Below are 18,448 nucleotides of genomic sequence, written 5' to 3' on the forward strand. Positions count from 1 at the left end.
TAAGTGCTTCAGGTCTGCTTCATATCTCTACTCTCTGAGCGGTTGTATACAGTATTATATTAAAACAATACACCCAAATGCACAATAAATAGGTTCTTAATGACTTATTTTTCTGTTTCTGTTGGCAGACAACAAAAACACATGTAATAGTGAGTGAACTCAACCAATTAAAACTACACACCAGCAGTCACTTCCGTTGAACAGCTAAAATCCGTCTGTGTTCTTGTTTATGCGTCCATACAGTCATCGCGTATTAAATCATAAATGCTCAAACAAGGTCAATAAGTGATTAGTTCTTGGAAACACTGTTTGTACATGCCTCTCTCATTCACGCGTCAGTGCGGTCTGAACTGAATGTGCTGCTTCTCCTGCCGCGCACTGAACAGAGTAGACACAGAGAGGCGGTGCTGCGCTGGGAAGGCAAAAGCTCGCTCTCGCGGGCAATAGACGTGAAGCAGAATGTTTCGCTAAACCGCCCAGGCTTATTCAGAAAGTTGCTAGATTTGTCGTTAGTCGCTTTTTGAAAAATAAGTCGCTAACGGGGTCTGAAAAGTCGCTAAATCTAGCGACAAAGTCGCCAAGTTGGCAACACTGGTTGGTGGTTGAAATTCAAGTTGAGTGTATTACAGCCACCTTCAGTTTGGGTGGAGAAGTACTTGTTTGAGGTGCGCTGTTGAAATGCGTCCATATGGGAACAACTGTGTACAAAAATGGTTCCGCAAAAAAGCTGCCGGCAAAGCGGTGGTGGGGGCCGGGGGGGTGGCCAAAGATCAATTTATGGTGGCCTTGGCCACCCCCTGGCTCCGCCCCTGGATATAGCCACTGTCTTGAAATACCACCTTTCACATCAAACCCCAATGGATGTCCAAAATCACATTTAAATCACATTCTGCTTTGACAACAACACCTCTTGTGGTCTGTGTTGATTTGTGTAGCACTAAATCTCGTTTGCAAGTTCTCTTCCTGAGTTTATAATGAATGCCATCCCGTCCTGATATTTTACTGTAAAATATCATATAATAAAAAGAAAAAAGTACATACAGTACCTGCAATTTTTGTTTCAAACAGAGATGGCGATAGAGAGGCAGAAGTTATACACAGTTGACTAATAACTAATATAATTTGAAGCCTTTCTACACTTTTGAGGGAGGAAAATTTGCAAACCTGTTGCATTATTTAATTATAACTGACGACTAAAAATAAACAAAACAAATTATTAATAAAAACTGAAAAATCTTGCAAATTCAGAATTTTGAACAATATTTAGAAATCTCTCAAATGTTAGTAAGAGGGTGGGGAAAAAAAACAAAATATAACATATAGGCCCAATTTCACAGACAAGACTTAGCCTAAGCCAGGACTATGCCTTTTAAGAATTTAGCCTATTTAAGTCGCTTTTATTAAAATACCTTAGAAAAACATTACTTATGTGCATCTTGAGACAAAACAATGGCACTGATATATTTTAAGATATGTCAGGGCAAGTTATTTTCAGTTAAGACCGCTCAAAATTCATTTTATTCTGGGACTAGCCTTAAGCCTTGTCTGTGAAACCGAGGCATAGTTTCCTAAACGTTTCCAAAACATTAAAGCCTAAAACAAAACATTTAAAGGGACAGTTCACTCAAAAACAAAACATTCTGCCATCACCCTCATGTTGTACAAAACATTTATTCTGTGGAACACAAAAGAAGGCGGTTTTGTGTCCCTACAATGGAAGTCAATGGGGGTCAATGTTGTTTGGTTGCCAAAATATCTTCTTCTGTGTTCTGCAGAAGAAAGAAAGTCATACAGGTTTGGAATGACATGAGGGTGAATAATGATATCATTTTTCTCTTTCTCTTTAAGAGCACCATGTAGTTTGGTTGCTTTGGTTTGGCTGTCTGGTGGTTACCTGGAGAGCTGCCATAGCACCTTATTACCTCACTGCAGGACTTCAGGTCTGGTGACAGACTCAGGTGGCGTCTGCTGGAACAGACCTGAGCTTGGACACCGGGGCCTGCTCTTAAAGCGTGTCACTATTGGCCTGTAAAATGATTCTTATATCCTGGCCTCCAACGGGTTTAAATGTTAATGGGTAGCATCATTGTCCAAGATCAGTGTTGAGCTACAATACATTAACCTGAGAAACCCAAGGCCTTAAAAGAAAATGCAATTAGGAAGACCATCGTAAATATTTAACTGATCGACAGAGCTTTGGCGTAGTGGTTGGCACATGTGCTTGGACAAGATGAGCTTTGAGGCACGTGTTGAGAATGCAGGTTTGAATTTGCATTTCCTAATGTCCTCACACTAGCATTTTCATCTTATCTCTACAGATGTAGCGTCTCTTGAAAATTCTAGAGAATAACTGTTAAAAAAGGTAAAAAATAATGCCTAAAGAAAAAATAAATAATATGGTTCAAACAATTAAATGAATAAGTTTACTAATTTCACGAAAATATTTAGTAATATTTTTTATTTGTTTATTAGATCAAAAGTGCAAATCAAGTGAAAAAATGAAAATGAAAAAGTTAAATAATATTTTTTTTTATTAATTATTATTATTTAACAATCTAATAAAAGTAATTAAATAAATAACACAAATAATTTATATATTCATCAATATATTACAATACTGAAAAGAAAAAATATGTAAATAAATAAACAAATATAAATGGAAAAAATAATGTATTATTATTTATTTTTGTAATAAACAATAAACAAAATGAAAAAATATATTGAAAACTATATTTTCAGTGTATAAATTTGGTGTTTAAAAAAAAGATGGGGGTCCTCACATGAGCATGATCATACCTGGGGGCCCGTGGCAGATTGAGAACCCCGTTACAAAGAATACACCACATTCTTTCCATTACATGTATAGTATTTTTGTTATGTAACAGTATTTTCTTGCATCCATCTAGATATACAAAATGAACATTCCTAACAGAATCAGGATGAAAATGCAATTGTGAGGCCGTCATTGTCCATTATTATGTAAAACACTCTTGGCTGCGATTTACATGCTCCACACTATGAAAAATGTCCTGGAAGCTGGAAGGCAGCCACTGAGGGTTGTTTCAGAGTGGTGGTCCATGCCCAGAACGCCCTACAGTGAAACAGTTCAAACCACTTTAGAAAGAGACAGTGTGTACCAGTTTATTTGGCACCGGCCCCTACAATACCAATCTGAGATGAATTAGTCTGTGAAAGATACTGTACCCTTAAAAACGGTTCTTTTATCTTTTTAGTTCAGTTGCAAGGGACTGGCAGTACATACAATGTTCCTTTCACAGTCTGGCTGTCCCATAATTCTTTGCTGCATGGAGACGTAGGTGATTATGGAAGATTAATGGTGAGTAATGGTACGAGGGGACGGTGACTGTGTCGCAGGAGGGATGGCTTCATTAGTTACTGCTCTTAATTAGTCTAATTACCACAAGCTTGTCCTCCTAAATGTTCAATTATGAGTCCCAAACCTCTCCCTCTGCTCGCATCGCTCAGCAAAGCAACCAAACGAAACTAAACAGTTGTATTGTTGCCATAGAATTGTTTTGTGCGTTTTTTTTCCGAAATTTTAATCTGGTTTGTCACCATAAAGTCAAAACTGCACTGTAAATAATAAATAGTTGAGAAAACGTAAACAAATAACGCAACCTGATGCAGTAAGAGTTTTGAGTTGGCTCAACGATTAAATTAAAGGAGCAATGTGGAGATTTTAGCAGCATCTGGCGGTGAGTTTGTGAATTGCAACCAACGGCTCTCACTCCACCCCACCTCCCTTCCTTTCAAAGCACTACCGTGGCTGAGACAGAACTAAGATGACGTCACATTTTGCTTCTTTGCTGAAGGAGATAACGTATTTACGAAACGCGCTCTGTAGAGTAGTTTGTCCGTTTAGGGCTACTGTAGAAACAACATGACGAATTCCATGATTCGCCAATAAGCTAATTTGCATACAGGCAAAGCAACAATGGCTGATATCAGATATTCTGGTTTTGATTTCTTCTGGGTGTGATCAGACAGATGCTGTGTAATTTGTGGTTAAATGAGCTGATTAACGAGAGCTGTCAGTAGAAATGAGTTGACTCTATTAACTCTATATGAATGCATTACAGTTTTACCTGATAATATACTATACTCGTAATTTTTTGGAGGATCAGGATCTATTGAGAGAAATGCAATATAATATACATAACTATGTCTTTAGAGGTGTATAAAGACCTTACATAATGAAACGTTATGTTTTTATTATCTTAGAATGAGTTATTTCTATCTACATACACCGCTACACAGCAGGTCCCCTTACATGGAATTCACAATGTTGTTTCTACAGCAGCCCTAAACAGACAAAGTGCTACAGAGCACATTTCATAAATACGTTATCTCCTTCGGCAAAGAAGCGAAAATGTGAGGACATCTTATTCCTGTGTCAGCCACCGTAGTTCTTCAAAAGGGAGGGTGGAACCATTGGTTGCAATTCACAACCTCACCGCTAGATGCCGCTAAATTTTATACACGAAAACATAAATGTTTGTTTTGCTCTGATCTCCTGGTTTCCTCTATGTGGGGTTTAAAGATCATAGCAAACGTGGCATTTGTGTCCACTTTGTCATTTCAACCTCCCCTTGTCCTTTAACCTAGATGTGAGCATGTGATATAGCCAAGGGACTCCACCATACTGGGCATCAAAATTTCAGGACTGAAATTAGCATAGGCCAGTAGATACTCCTGGCAACATTTCAATGGCCTTTCTGAGATAAAGCCTCAAAGCCAAAAACATTTTTTTTCTCTTTTTGGCATCTAATCTGGACATGAAAATGTGTTACGCCTCAGAAATCTCATTATGAGGTTCACACCGTAAAGATTATGCCTCAAAAACATACATCTGTCCCGCGCCGTAAAAGTCTGAATCTGTTTGAATGACAGACTTTGAGCATTTGATAAGGTTTGGCAGCCACTTGTCTCTTACCTCAAAATAAAACCATCACTATAACACATTGTAAAATAATCAGCTTGCAGGTTGACCATTATTCAAACTCTATGTTGACGTTCTGTCTCACAGATTAGATTTAATATGTTGAAGCAATATTAATGTAAATAATTTAGGATGCATTATTGATCAAGTATAAATGAGAATCATTGCGGTTGTGGCAGCTTGCCAAAATTGACTTTTATTAATGACAGTCATATACATTGTGAAATGCACATTGTGAAAAGCGCTATATAAATAAAATTGAATTGAATTGAATTGAATTGAATTCATATAGTCTGCTGTGGGTTTTGGATGTAAAAGTTTGTTTGATTTTAGAATTTAAGGGTGAATAAAATTTTTTTTATGAATAAGTAAATACCGTAAATAAAATATAAAAAAATGATCAATATAATTTTTACACAATTTACAAATTTAGTTTACAGTATAAATGTAGTTTATAATAAGTAAATAAAAATGAAATTAATCAATGATTCATATAATTTTCACACAATAAATAAAATTTTTATTTATAAATAAATAAATGTTGTTTATAAATAAATAATATGATTATTTGATTAATATAATTTTCACACAATACATAAAAATGTAGTTTATAAATAAATGAATAAAAACAAAATCTATTAATAAATGATTAATATAATTTTCATTAAAAAATATAAACATTTAGAAAATTTAGTTTATAATAAATAAAAAAATATATAAATACATAATAATATAAATATAATACATATAATATATTCAATTTTAATTAAATTAAAGTCTGGGTCTGGAAGAAAAAAAACCCCTCAAGGTCATTAAAGTCAACACACATTTAATCAATAAATCTGATTTTGTTTAATTTGGTTTAATGTCTCTCTAGCTCTATTTAACTAACCACAGTTCACTTTGAGTACGTAACCATGAATTACTGTGTAGTGGGATTATCGCACCATTTATGACCCATTAGTCAATGAAGACGAGGGCTCGTTGACTCCCGCGCATGACTGCCTATTCACCACATGCTGTATTTATTCTGTCTTTAATGTTTTCTGGTTAGTTTCACTCCTTCATCCTTTATGCACATGGGGTCAACCATCTAGCAATCCCAGCAAGACCTAAAAGACCCATTGAAACAAAAAGAAAGATGCAGGAACCATATGGACACAACACGAGGGGCTTCAGGCAGTGAAGGGGAAGAACATTGAGCCAGTTCAGCGGCGAGGGTAGGATCTCTGCGATACCCCCCTACCCCTTTTCTTCCCCCACGGTGAATCCCCCCGAAGCTCTGGAGCTCACGAAGACAGCGCACGGGGAAACGAGGAAGGGGGAGGAAGCGCCTGCCAACAGCAGGTGTTGGTCCATCCTTCAGGGATCAGGCAGCAGGCTGGGTACTGATGTGTGGCGAGAGCGGGGGCCTGGCAATCTGGTGCCGAATGGTGGAGCGTCTGGGTGGGCAGATAGAATGTGAGATTCCGGTTCAATCCAACCAGCCATTAGAATCAATATTATCAGCCTTTTTTAAGGGATGAGAATGTGGTGTTACCTTTGAAGTTTTGGTGTCAGGGGAAGGTTGTTTTTTTGGACGTGGTCAGTGTGTGTTGGCTTGAGTGCTATCACACTTCTGCAGTTGCACTTGAAGGTTGTTTCCAGCTGGCCGCTGTCGCGCTTCTTCATCCAAACTCTGTTTGTGAATAGGTTCTTAGCACTGGTTAAAAGCATAAACAACTGGATTTGCTCAAGTCTCCTGCATCTCAGATGTTTCTCATGAGAAAAACATGTCTCCTTTAGAGTTTTAGAAGAGATCGCAATGTCACAAACTGAGCTCAGACTTGTCAAGACGGCACTTGAAAGTCAATATTATTGAAGATCTCAATATGAACTCAAATATTTCTCATCAAATGTATTCAAATACAGATTATTTCCACTACAATCTACATTCATTGTATCCCTCTCTTAATGGAATTAAAACAATTTTCGCATTTGTTTCTATTTTTTCCTCAAAGAAGCATCTGAGACTGATAGATACTTTAAAAAACACAACTGAGAACTTCCTAAAATCCTCAGGGTGTTTATATTTGATGAAATTGTAAACTACTTGTGATTATTAGAATTGTGATAATTCTATGTTGCACTTTTTTCATTTTTAATTGGTGTTTAACCACAAATTAGGATTGTGTATTAAATGTAATAATCACTTTTTTGGGGTTTTATGATATTTCTGAAGGTGTGTGTGGTTTGGAATCTCCGTCACCATATGAAGTATATATGAACATTGCTAATTTCTTTAGCCGAACCTTTAAATTATTAATAAGTTCAAGAGTAATTAAAGATGGTGTGTCCTAATAACACTGAGCTTATTGCAAGAACCAATTTAGAATCACTGGAGGGTCAGTCGCACTAATATGCCTTTATTATTTCAAATATATAAAAATTCAGACCACACACATACTGTAAAAAACAGCAAATGAGTTGACAAATAAACCTGTCCTACGTGTCCTATGGTGTGACAGCAGGCAAAAAATTAGAAAAGACAAACAAACCGAAAGGATAAATCTCTCTCATGCTATATATTATAAATCATCGCTGTCCTTCAGAAATCTTGAATGTCTAAATTAGCTGTTTTTCAGGAAATGTAACAAAACTTTTTACTTTTTAAATGAATAAATACTGTGTTGTCAAAGTTGACAAGCACTTTTTAATACTTTTTATTGGTTAGATATTTGCAAAACCCATGACAAACATAAGTGACTAATAATAATGATTTATTGCAAAAAATAAAAATGACAAAACATGGACATACGAGGTTTTAGAAGGACAATCAAATATAAATATTAATAATATAAAATATTACTAACAGTTTGTTTTCTACATTTTTGCTGTCACACCATGGTACGGTTTAATTGTCAACTACCCAAATATCATTATTGATGCTTGCAAGCATTTGTATAACAACACTCAAGGTTACAAATGTACTTTTTATGCCCCCAAAAAAACAGTAGCATATTTTTGGCTGAACTCCCCCATCGCAGTTTTGCAAGGGAAAAGTTTAGTGGCAAGCATACGTTACGACTAAAATGCTTTCTATTGTTATTTTTGTCGTACGACACCTTTGGCTTCGCTGTAGTCATTGTCATCAAACGCTGAAACCATCGGGATCCACACACGAGCCCCGCATGTTATCTCTAGTCATCGACTGAAGACAAGCCATCCGCCCGATCCAAAATTTCGTAGAGAGCCTGGTGTGGCGGGTTTGGCTTTCGAGTTGTTGTGGCTGTCGTGTTCAGTGAGAACCGTGTGCTGCCATATGATGAGGAACCTGTCCAGCTTTGATGGCTCACGTCCCATGTGGGCAACCCAACCCCCCCCCCTTTAGATATCCCACTTTCTTGTTCTACCCTCCCAGGTCTTTTTGTTTATTATTTTTTGGGTGCAGACACAACAAATAGGATGGTTTCTCACGGCGACTGCGGCCAGGCTGCTTGTGAAGAGCGGCTGGCAGAAAACTCACAGTGTGGAGCTGGCTGAGAAACGCTGTGTTTGAGGAGTGAAATCTGTTCTGTGTCTCTACAGCTCACAGCCAGGTCTTCAGCTCCAGCCAACATCTCTGGATGGACCATTGTCACGTCCGGTTCTACTGCTGTGTCTCTGCTATCAATATTGTCTTGGATGTTTGTCCTAAAAATGCTAGGGAGAAATAAAAACAGACACAGCTGAGACAAAGTTGACAGCAGATTTAGAAACAAATGCAATGTTTGTAACTCTTAAAAGGAAAAAAAAGAAAGTTTATTCACCTTCATGTCATTTCAAATCTGTATGACTTTCTTTCTTCTGCCGAACACAAAAGAAGATATTTTGAAGAATGTTGGTTACCAAACAACATTGGACCCCATTGACTTCCATTGTATGGCCACAAAACCACTGAGACATTTCTCAGAATATCTTCTTTTGTGTTCCACTGAAGATCACAGTTTTAAACAGCTTCCCCATTGCTGCAATTGTCAGTTTGTACATCAATTCACAATTGAATTCGCACAACCAAGACTACAACACTGTCCTATTTACACAATTCCCAGCGCTTAGAAGACAACAAAAGTCACATTTTCGACAACATCTGCCGTTCGTCCCCAAGATTTCATGTACAGTATATATAATAGATGTGTTAGCTCTCTAAACGCTCAGTATGTCAGGCAGAGGACGCCTCAGGTGAACTGTGAGGCAGTCAAATGAAATTATATCCGCTCCACACATGCCGCAGATTCATGCACCAAAGAGCGCAGAGACCGAAGCACTTGGCAGGAGTCCGCGACATGTCCTTTATTCAATCTGCCACCCATCTCAATACTCCACCGATGCAGAGGTTAATTCTTCCATTTGGGTTCAATCGAAGACTTAGTATTTATCTTTCCACAAATTCATTAAAGAAAAATTACTTTAAAACATTTATCGGACGATAAATTGTTAAAAAATGAAAATTCCGTCACCATTTACTCATCCTGAAGTTGTTCCAAATCTGTATAAATTTCTTTGTTCTGTTGAACACAAAGAAAGATATTTGGAAAAATGTTAGCAATTTTAAGTTCTGGGACATCATTGACTATAGTAGAACAAGATATATTTTATTGTTCCGGTGAACACAAAATTAGATATTTTGAAGAATTTGGGAAAGCAAACAGTTCTGGGTCACCTTTGACTACCATTACTACTATAGTCAATGGTGGCAAGGACTTAAAATTACAAACATTCTTCCAAATATCTTCGGTTGTGTTCAACAGAACAAAGATTTTTTTACAGATTTGGAACAATTTGAGGGTGAATGAATGATGACAGAATTTTATTTTTTGGGTGAACTATCCCTTTAACTTTGTGAATAATCGGTTTTTATGTAAATGACAATAGTTTGAATATACTGTATAATACTAAATGCTTGCCCGTGTTAAATTAAAAATATTGTTTTCTCTGTTATAAGAAAAAAACACATCATACATGAAAGTTTTTTATTGTTGTCATTTTTAGCAATAAACCAACCAGAAATTTGACATTTTCATTGGCTAATACAATTCATCACCTCTAGGCAAAATTTGACCAAAATTACTTGCCAAGTGCGGACCTGCGACCTAAATGAATACATCATTTGCACAGATCAAATAATCTTCCAATTTGCATTTCTTATGTACTAGCCTATTTCAAGCAGATTTAAATTACAAATACAATAAACACAAAACGTCATGCATTTCAAAGAGCCTTGTTGTGAATCATGAAGATTTCTTGGGCAATAATAGACAGTTTGAATAAATATAAAACAATTGCATGGCTACACCCTGCTGCATTTCCAATAAAGGCCAGCAGAGGGAATCCAAATGCAGAGCACATGGACCATGTGTTTAAATGATCCTCTCTTTAATTCTTCAAAGAAAACATAACAAATGTAGAACACAGCATAAAATCCACAGTAATGCATTTTTTTTAATAGCCGTGAAAAGTATCTACAAAATAATGAACCAATTTAATTGTGTTATGTTTTATTCAAAGTAGACGTCAAAATACAAAAAAAATGTCAACGTTGGTTCGATTCAGCAACAATGGGTGACTTAAATTCTCACTGAGATCCTAAATATACTTACATTTATATAAAAGGACTGCATTAAAAGCATAGGGGTGTCGCATTATACCAGGATTAAGAATAAACATATTAAAAACCATCAGTATCGATACAGTGTTAATTTTATACATAATATTAATAATATTGTAAATAATTCAGCGCCTGAATTAGCTTCTCTACAATCATATTGAGTATAATTCGTTGGCCAAAAAAAGAGAAAACACAAAATAAACTAAATTAAAAATGAATTTGAATAGAATTATAAAACATTTTAATATATATTGTGATAATATCATTATCTTCAATTATTTTGACCGCAATAATCGTGTACTGAAAATTCGATATCGAGCTCAAAAACCCATAACTACATAAACCAACTGTGTGAAACATCATCTATTCAAACACAAAGAGAACGTTAAGTGAAGATCTACAAGCATCATGACACAAATGGTTCTATCTTCAATCAAACATGAACGCTTCTTAACATACAAGACCTCCAGGTTACTGATATATTTTTTGATGTACAGTCGACATGTAATTTATTAAATGAACAAAAGCATTTGCATAATCGAGTGCTTTTCTGTATTTCTGCTAGGTTCAGCTATAGGCCCAGAGCCCATGTTTAGTGTGTGTGTCAGTGGCCAGTCAGTCATTCAGGCTGTGTCTGCTGTCAGCTCACATCAGATTCACTCTCTCTGACAAGCGCTATTCAGAATGGGGCGTCTGGACAATGGCCCGGCCTGTCAGAGGAGATGGCAACTTTTGCTGGGAGGTAGATGGCATCGGGGGTCACTGAGAAAATGTATGCAAATTTGACATTTCTTCCCTCATTTGCATACATGGCCTTCTCGGCGAACTGTTTTTTGTTTCCTTATTTAATTGCTGCCGGTGTTCAAAGCAAAATCATATCTATCTATCTATCTATCTATCTATCTATCTATCTATCTATCTATCTATCTATCTATCTATCTATCTATCTATCTATCTATCTATCTATCTATCTATCTATCTATCTATCCATCAATCCATCCATCCATCCATCCATCCATCCATCCATCCATCCATCCATCCATCCATCCATCCATCTATCTGTGATGATATAATGTCATGAGGGAGTCAACAGCTATGAGGAAAATTTTAAATGTAAATGTTTTTTCTTTATGTGGTTCGTATACATACAGTATATAAATAAACAGTACACACGGAAATTAAATGTTTATTTGTATACATTTACTCTGTTTATATACATAGTACAATTGCTAATTATATGAATCTTTATCCTTTAATATGAATACAATGTTTTGGTATACCTACAGTAAATACAGTTTGTTATATAACAGCACAATTTAGTTTCATTGCTTTATTCTGTAATGGATATACATTTATTTTATTATAGATATTTATTAATTATTAATGTATTAAGTAATTTATTTTTATAATTAAAATACATGCTTTTATTCTATTATAGATTTGATTATGGATACAGTTATTTTATGATGTATATTTTTTATTGTTTTCATTCTATTTTAGTCTATTATTGACATATATGAATTTATTCTATTATTGATCTTATAATGGATATGTATTTTATTATTTATATTTATTAATTGTATTTATTTTATTATTGATTTATTCTATTATGGATATGCTGTTGTATCATACTGTAGCATTACACAAATATGATTATTGAATATGTATTTGAGTCATTGATTTCTGACTGAACCTAATAAAATTTTAGTGTCTTTATATTGTGTGTTTTTTTGTTGTTGTTGTTAATTATGTTGTTATTTTGTGAATTGTGAGTGAAATTATAACTACTGCTGCACTTGGCTTTAGATGAGCTTGCACTTTTACTCTTACAGTACGTAATAGTGACTTATTTATGGTAGTAAAGAATCGAATATAAAACACCTCTTTCACATGGACAGCACAACCCTGAACTTGTTTACATTCTGATATTCACACAAATAAACAAGCCTCTTGATTTTTGTGGGACACCAGGCGTCTGGCATGATAGTGACTAGGTGAACCAGGCTTGGCAGGCCCACAAATTTGTGCTCGTGGTCTTGGCAGGTCTACCCACTCCTCCTCCCCACCTAAATCCCTTCTTGCAACTGTATGCGTGCTGTGCTAAAGTTCCCACCACCCTCCATCGTCTCCAGCTCAAGACTACACACCTGTCTGGCATGCACAAGCAGTCAGGGTGGGAAGCTGATGGCAGCCAGCTCTCCTCCCTCGTCCCACACCGCCCTGATGTCAGCTGGCTGTGAAAGGCGACGGGCCTCGAACTGACCAGAGTCTGAACTGGGATGCGGCCAGAGCTCTGGACCCGAGCCACGCTGCCCATGTCTGTGTGAGCTGACCCGCCAAGATTCTCCAGCTCTGGTGAGCTACGAAAATGCAATACGGGGAGGTGCACAATATACATGTAAGGCCATATTTGCATGGAACGTGAGTGTTGTGAATAATAGTGATGTTATTTGTGGCTAATTGGGTAGATTTCCCCGTCCTTGAACAAGAAGTGTATCAGATAGGTCAAGTTAGGTCAATTTATTACAACAGTTATCTGCGAATGATCTAAAAATATAAAAAAATAATCCTTTCATCCTTATTACACAAATTAATTCATTATTTTCTAATGAATATTCAAAACAAGTATAGACTTCAATGTAAGAAATAAACAGTTACTTCTTTAACTAACAATAAATTTTCATTTTACAAAACAGCTACAACAGCAATATTTGCATCACATTGTTTACAAATGTATATATTACATATATATATATATATGTATATATAAGAAATAAGTTTATTTATTTGAAGTTTTTATACAATTGTAATAACATTATTATTTATCCAAAATTAATTATTATTATGATTTTTATTATTGAAAACACTAAATTATATCATTTATAATGTAATGTAATGTGAATATTATATGATATTATATTATTATAACATTAAATCAAGAAGAACTACAGAAATACTTTGACATCAATTCTATCCAAATTATTACAATCTGGGCCTGTATATAATAATTCAAAAAACATGGAGACAAAGTTTCATGTTTCTTCTAATAATCTTTCTCAAGTTGAAGAAAAAACAAATGCAGACGCTTCCGTCCTCTTCAGGCGGTAAGTCATGAGGCATGGCGCTAGGACGCTGGCCAAGTCTCCTCCAATCGTTCTGTCTAATCTAAAGTTACCGTGCTGCTGCTTCAGCGAGCACTGGAGGAGACACCCGGCTACCGTAGCCGCTGGTAAATCTGTGCATGGCTGTCACATCAAAACACAACATTTTAACATGCAGACGAGCACAAAGATGAAGCCTTCGAAATAACCCATTTGGATAGTTAACCCAAAAATGAAGTTCTTTCATCATTTACTCATTCTTATGTCATTCCAAACCTGTATGAGTTTCTTTCTTCTGCAGAACACAAAAGAAGATATTTTGAAGAACGCTGGTAACCAAACAACATTGACCACATTGACTTCCATTGTATGGACACAAAACCATTTCTCAAAATATCTTCTTTTGTGTTCTACGGATTAATAAATGATGAAAGATTTTTTAGTTTGGGCGAACCATCCCTTTAAAATACATATACTGAGACTAAATCAATCCAACAGGTGATTCCTGGTTACAAATGAAAACTTTGAACTCGGCCCCAGTCTCGACCCCTGAGGCACCTCATGGGCCTTGATATTAAACCAAAGTGCCAGCAGTCATCTGGTCCTGTCTCGTTTCAACATCCTCTCACCTTCTCAAAACGCCCCTCACCCGTACTTTATCGGCCTGCATACACTATTCATTAGATCCATAACCGAGAAAACATAATTTCCCTGTACAGTAATTACATTTATCTACATATTAACATGTCACGGCCAGGAAACGAGTAAGGGGTCTTGTTGTTATCTGGTGGGGTGAGAGTTCATCGTATTTGGAAGAGGTAGATGCAGGGTGGCTGCTCCTCTTCTGAACCCTCCGGCGCTGAATGCACCGTCGACCTGCTTTTTCATTTCAAGTGGATAAACAAACTAATTATGTGGAAATATGATAATGTATTGTGCCGGAGGAGCAGCCCACGACTCTCATTAAGAGAGACCCACTTGGGTTCTTACTCTAATCTTATGTCTCTCTCTCACTCACACACTATTTCTCCTAGGGAGCGTTGGCCTTTCATGAGCCATGAACATTAGTGACCACTCTGGGGCGTTTCGCATCAAAGTCGGCCACATTACCATAATCGCAGGATTATTCCCTTTTTCCTGCCAGCGAAGGTCAACGTCTCCCATGATTCCTCGTGAGGAGATCAACCCCAAAATTCTCAAGGTGTACAAATGCGCTTGAGTCCCTTACCTCATACCTCGGGAAAGGCTGTGGGCAGACCCTCTTGACTATCCTCCCCATCCGTCCATCCTCACATGATGAAAGCACATGACTTGAGTGCTCATTCAGTTGACAGGTCCACACTGCAGGACCTTGTAAATCGTCCACTAGTGTCCTCACACTCTAGGCTTGTCTTGGGGTCCCCGGTAAGATCTCCTTTACACTCCTAAACTGGAACAGACAAATCATTTATTTTATATACTGTACAGTAGTGGCCAAAAGTGATGTCCAGATTTTTACTCATATAAATAATTAAAGATGTGATCATTCAGGTCCTCATGCTTTAAATCCAGCATGCAATTTCCTGACCTTTGTCTATTATAAAATCAAAATGACATAAGGGACAAAGTTAAAACGTAAAATTTCAAACCGAGAACCGTCAAAATGAACCAGAACACATTACACTGCCAATGTTAGAATGCTAAGAAATCTCAAGACATTTCCATCACTTCAATCACGGAACTAACTTTAAGTTAAGTTATAAGAAGAGTTTGGAGTGAAGGAGAAACACAAAAAAAAGCGTTCTGCGTTCACAGCTGGCAAAGTCTGTGCAATGAAACAACTGCCATTGGGCTTCAGGGTCAGATCTCATGCCAGCATCGCCAATCCTATAACTGTTGATTAGAAGAACTGAGAAAGAATTACACCTTATTTAATCTTGCGATAATGAAGTGTCAACCCAACATCCTCATCCTCCCCATCTCTAGTGATGCAGTAAGACTTTACCTGTTAAAGAAGTTCTTCCTGTGGTGTGATGATGAATGTGATAGTTTGACTTGTGTGCCAGGAAACGTTTTCTTCTCCAACTTCTCCAACACTGCTGTGGTTTGATTTTAAACCTGAAAACACCATAATGACATTCCCATTAGATATGAAGACCAGCATGCTACTATGCTATCATGAGATATTGTCATGCATCATGTTTGTAGGTTTTCATAAATAGCTTCTGTTTTTCAGCAAAACAGTATGCATACTATATTTGGTGTGCATACTAACCAAATAGATTTTTTTGCGGCTCATTGATTTGTCCTTCCTAAATCAAGGCCAGATAAGCAACATAAACTTGGTTCCAGACAAAGTCAAGGCCCAAGAATGACACACGCCCTGGGCCAAGGTGGGCGTGCGGCCAGTAACGCAAGCGCGAAAGGGTAGCAGTCAGAACACATCAGTGAGAGCACACACTTCCAATGAGATTAAAACTAAAGCGTGCACAAGTTACTGGCATTCTTTCAAATCCCTGACAGCGTCAAACATATTTACAAAGATCAGAATGTAAAAAATAACATCGCTTTTAATGATAAAGTACGATAAACATTATAGAAAGCCGAAAAGTTGAGTCACCGAGTTAACAGTTACACTTAAGTCTTGATATCCTAAATGAAGTTTTTTTTAATTAAAATGCATGTGTTTAGCTGCTACCAATAGACCGTTCGAGTCACCGTCGAGTCCAGCTCCTTGTAGTTTCAGCAAATAATTGCGTGTTTTAGTCCCGGTTTTTTGTTCCTCCTATTGAATGCAGCCATTTTGCCTTAGTTTTACCACTCAAGGGAGCGTGTCCCGGCGTGTTCACGTGGGAAAGTGACGACACGTGCATACCCTCTATAAACAAGTAAAAGAGATAACATTACATCTCCCGCAGAGAAGTAGCGCTGACGGAAGTAAGCAAACACTGCTTCAGAAGATGCGTGACGTCATGTGAAAAGGGCCTATAGCTAGGAAACAACATATACAAATATAAAAAAAATAACAGGGGCAGTTGTGGCCTAATGGTTACAGAGTCGGACTCATGACCAGAAGGTTGCCGGTTCGATTCCCAGGGCCGGCGGGTAACAACTGAGGTGCCCTTGAGCAAGGCACCTTACCCCTACTTGCTCCCTGGGCGCTGCAGTGATAGCTGCCCACTGCTCCGGGGGTACGTGTGTTCACTACTCTCTGGATGGGTTAAATGCAGAGGTCACATTTCGTTGCCTTGTACATGTGCAATGACAATAAATTGAATCTAATCTAATCTAATCTAATAAGGACGTCTGTGAAAAACTCTCCCCAGAAACATTGTACTTCGATTTTTCAAGGTCCGTTCGACCTCAAGCCGCGCTGCCCAGATTGACAGGTGTTCTGTCGAATTGTGCTACCCTGTCGTATTTTTCTACCTCCGTACAAAACAGGACTAAACCCCCAAGTCAATCACAACACCGGGGTAGCAAAAATACGATGGGTAGCATAAATCGACAGAACACCGGCGTATAAAATCATAGTAGTGCGACAACGATTTCATGATATGTTTATGTCAAACTCAGATCGGTTCGCGCAGCGCCGGGAGTTTTCAGAAGCGCACATCAACTTGGATAAAGCACCCAGGGAACCACGCCCCCCCCCCAAAAAGTCACTGGCCCCCCAACCAGAATGAGATTTTTTAAATATATATTTTTTTTATATTAGAACAATATTAATATTTATTAATTAAAATGTACATTATCAAAGCACTATGTAAAAAAAACTTGTATAATAGAAGCATCGGGAAAAAACTATGAAATATATCCTGAAAGTTGTGATAGAAACTGGCGATAATATTTAAAATAAAATTCTTAGCAAATTCATCGCAAAAAATTCTTAGCAAATTCATAATTCACATATACGGGCACAGTACTCATATAAAAACATCATCAACAACAACATACACGAATTAGGCTAACCTTACATCGTTTTGTAAACTCAATTCGACAAACAAACTTATTGTATAGTATTTGAGAATACTCTGAGACAGTACAAGTAGCCTATACAGAGACGGAAGGTTTGCATTTCTCGTGCATTAAATTACATTTTTTTTACATTAATGAAAACTGTTGGGACCCTTAGCGTTAGCGAATAATAATAGCACAAGAAGCTGGCATCAACATAAGGTAAGACAAAGCAGCAGATGTTCACAAGTGAACACAACAGTAAATCACAGGTTTTTGACGATTGTTTTATTCAGAGCCGTGCCAGGGGCCTCGCGCCTGACCTGAAAAAAAAAATATATATTTTTTTATTTCTCACCAAGCAAAATAAAATTTCTGATGTGTCTTCCTCTATCTATAATTTCATAACACATGAACAAATGTATAACATTGTTTTAATAATTTCTATATGGCCTTATGTACGTGCTGCTTGCTCGCTCCATGGCGTGCTCGTTCTATGTACGTATAGCTGCTCACTCTGAGGATGAATAAAAAATGTCGGCTGTAGCACGAGAGCTTGATCGATTTCGTCGACACGAGTCAGGGTGCGAAAAAAGGAAAAGAAACAAGAGTTTCAGAAAAAAAACTTTAATTTTTAAAAGCAAATTTATTTAAAAATAAATTTGTGAAAGCTAACGTTACCCACCATGCTACGATCAACACTGTTGCTACCGTCGAGCCGCGAGAAGACATAGTTCAGGGTGAGTAATAAGTGTTCGTTGAAAACATTTATAAAAAGGTTTGACATTTTTCGTTAAATTGAACCATGCATTTTTTTCTTCAAAC

The 18,448-nt window shown here is 37.0% G+C and overlaps 1 long non-coding RNA gene across 1 annotated transcript; it reads right to left on the bottom strand.

Annotated features, from left to right (window-relative positions):
* Positions 1–5,750: 5,750 nt before the first annotated feature.
* LOC130549086 (uncharacterized) lies at positions 5,751–15,909 on the bottom strand. Its single transcript, XR_008962135.1, has 5 exons — positions 15,672–15,909; positions 14,916–15,116; positions 8,065–8,641; positions 6,501–6,662; positions 5,751–6,402 (listed from the first exon to the last, which is right to left on the bottom strand). It is a non-coding gene; the product is annotated as an uncharacterized LOC130549086 (long non-coding RNA).
* Positions 15,910–18,448: the final 2,539 nt, after the last annotated feature.

This window comes from Triplophysa rosa, linkage group LG25 (assembly GCF_024868665.1).
Source record: "Triplophysa rosa linkage group LG25, Trosa_1v2, whole genome shotgun sequence".
Classification (NCBI taxonomy): Eukaryota; Metazoa; Chordata; class Actinopteri; order Cypriniformes; family Nemacheilidae; genus Triplophysa; species Triplophysa rosa.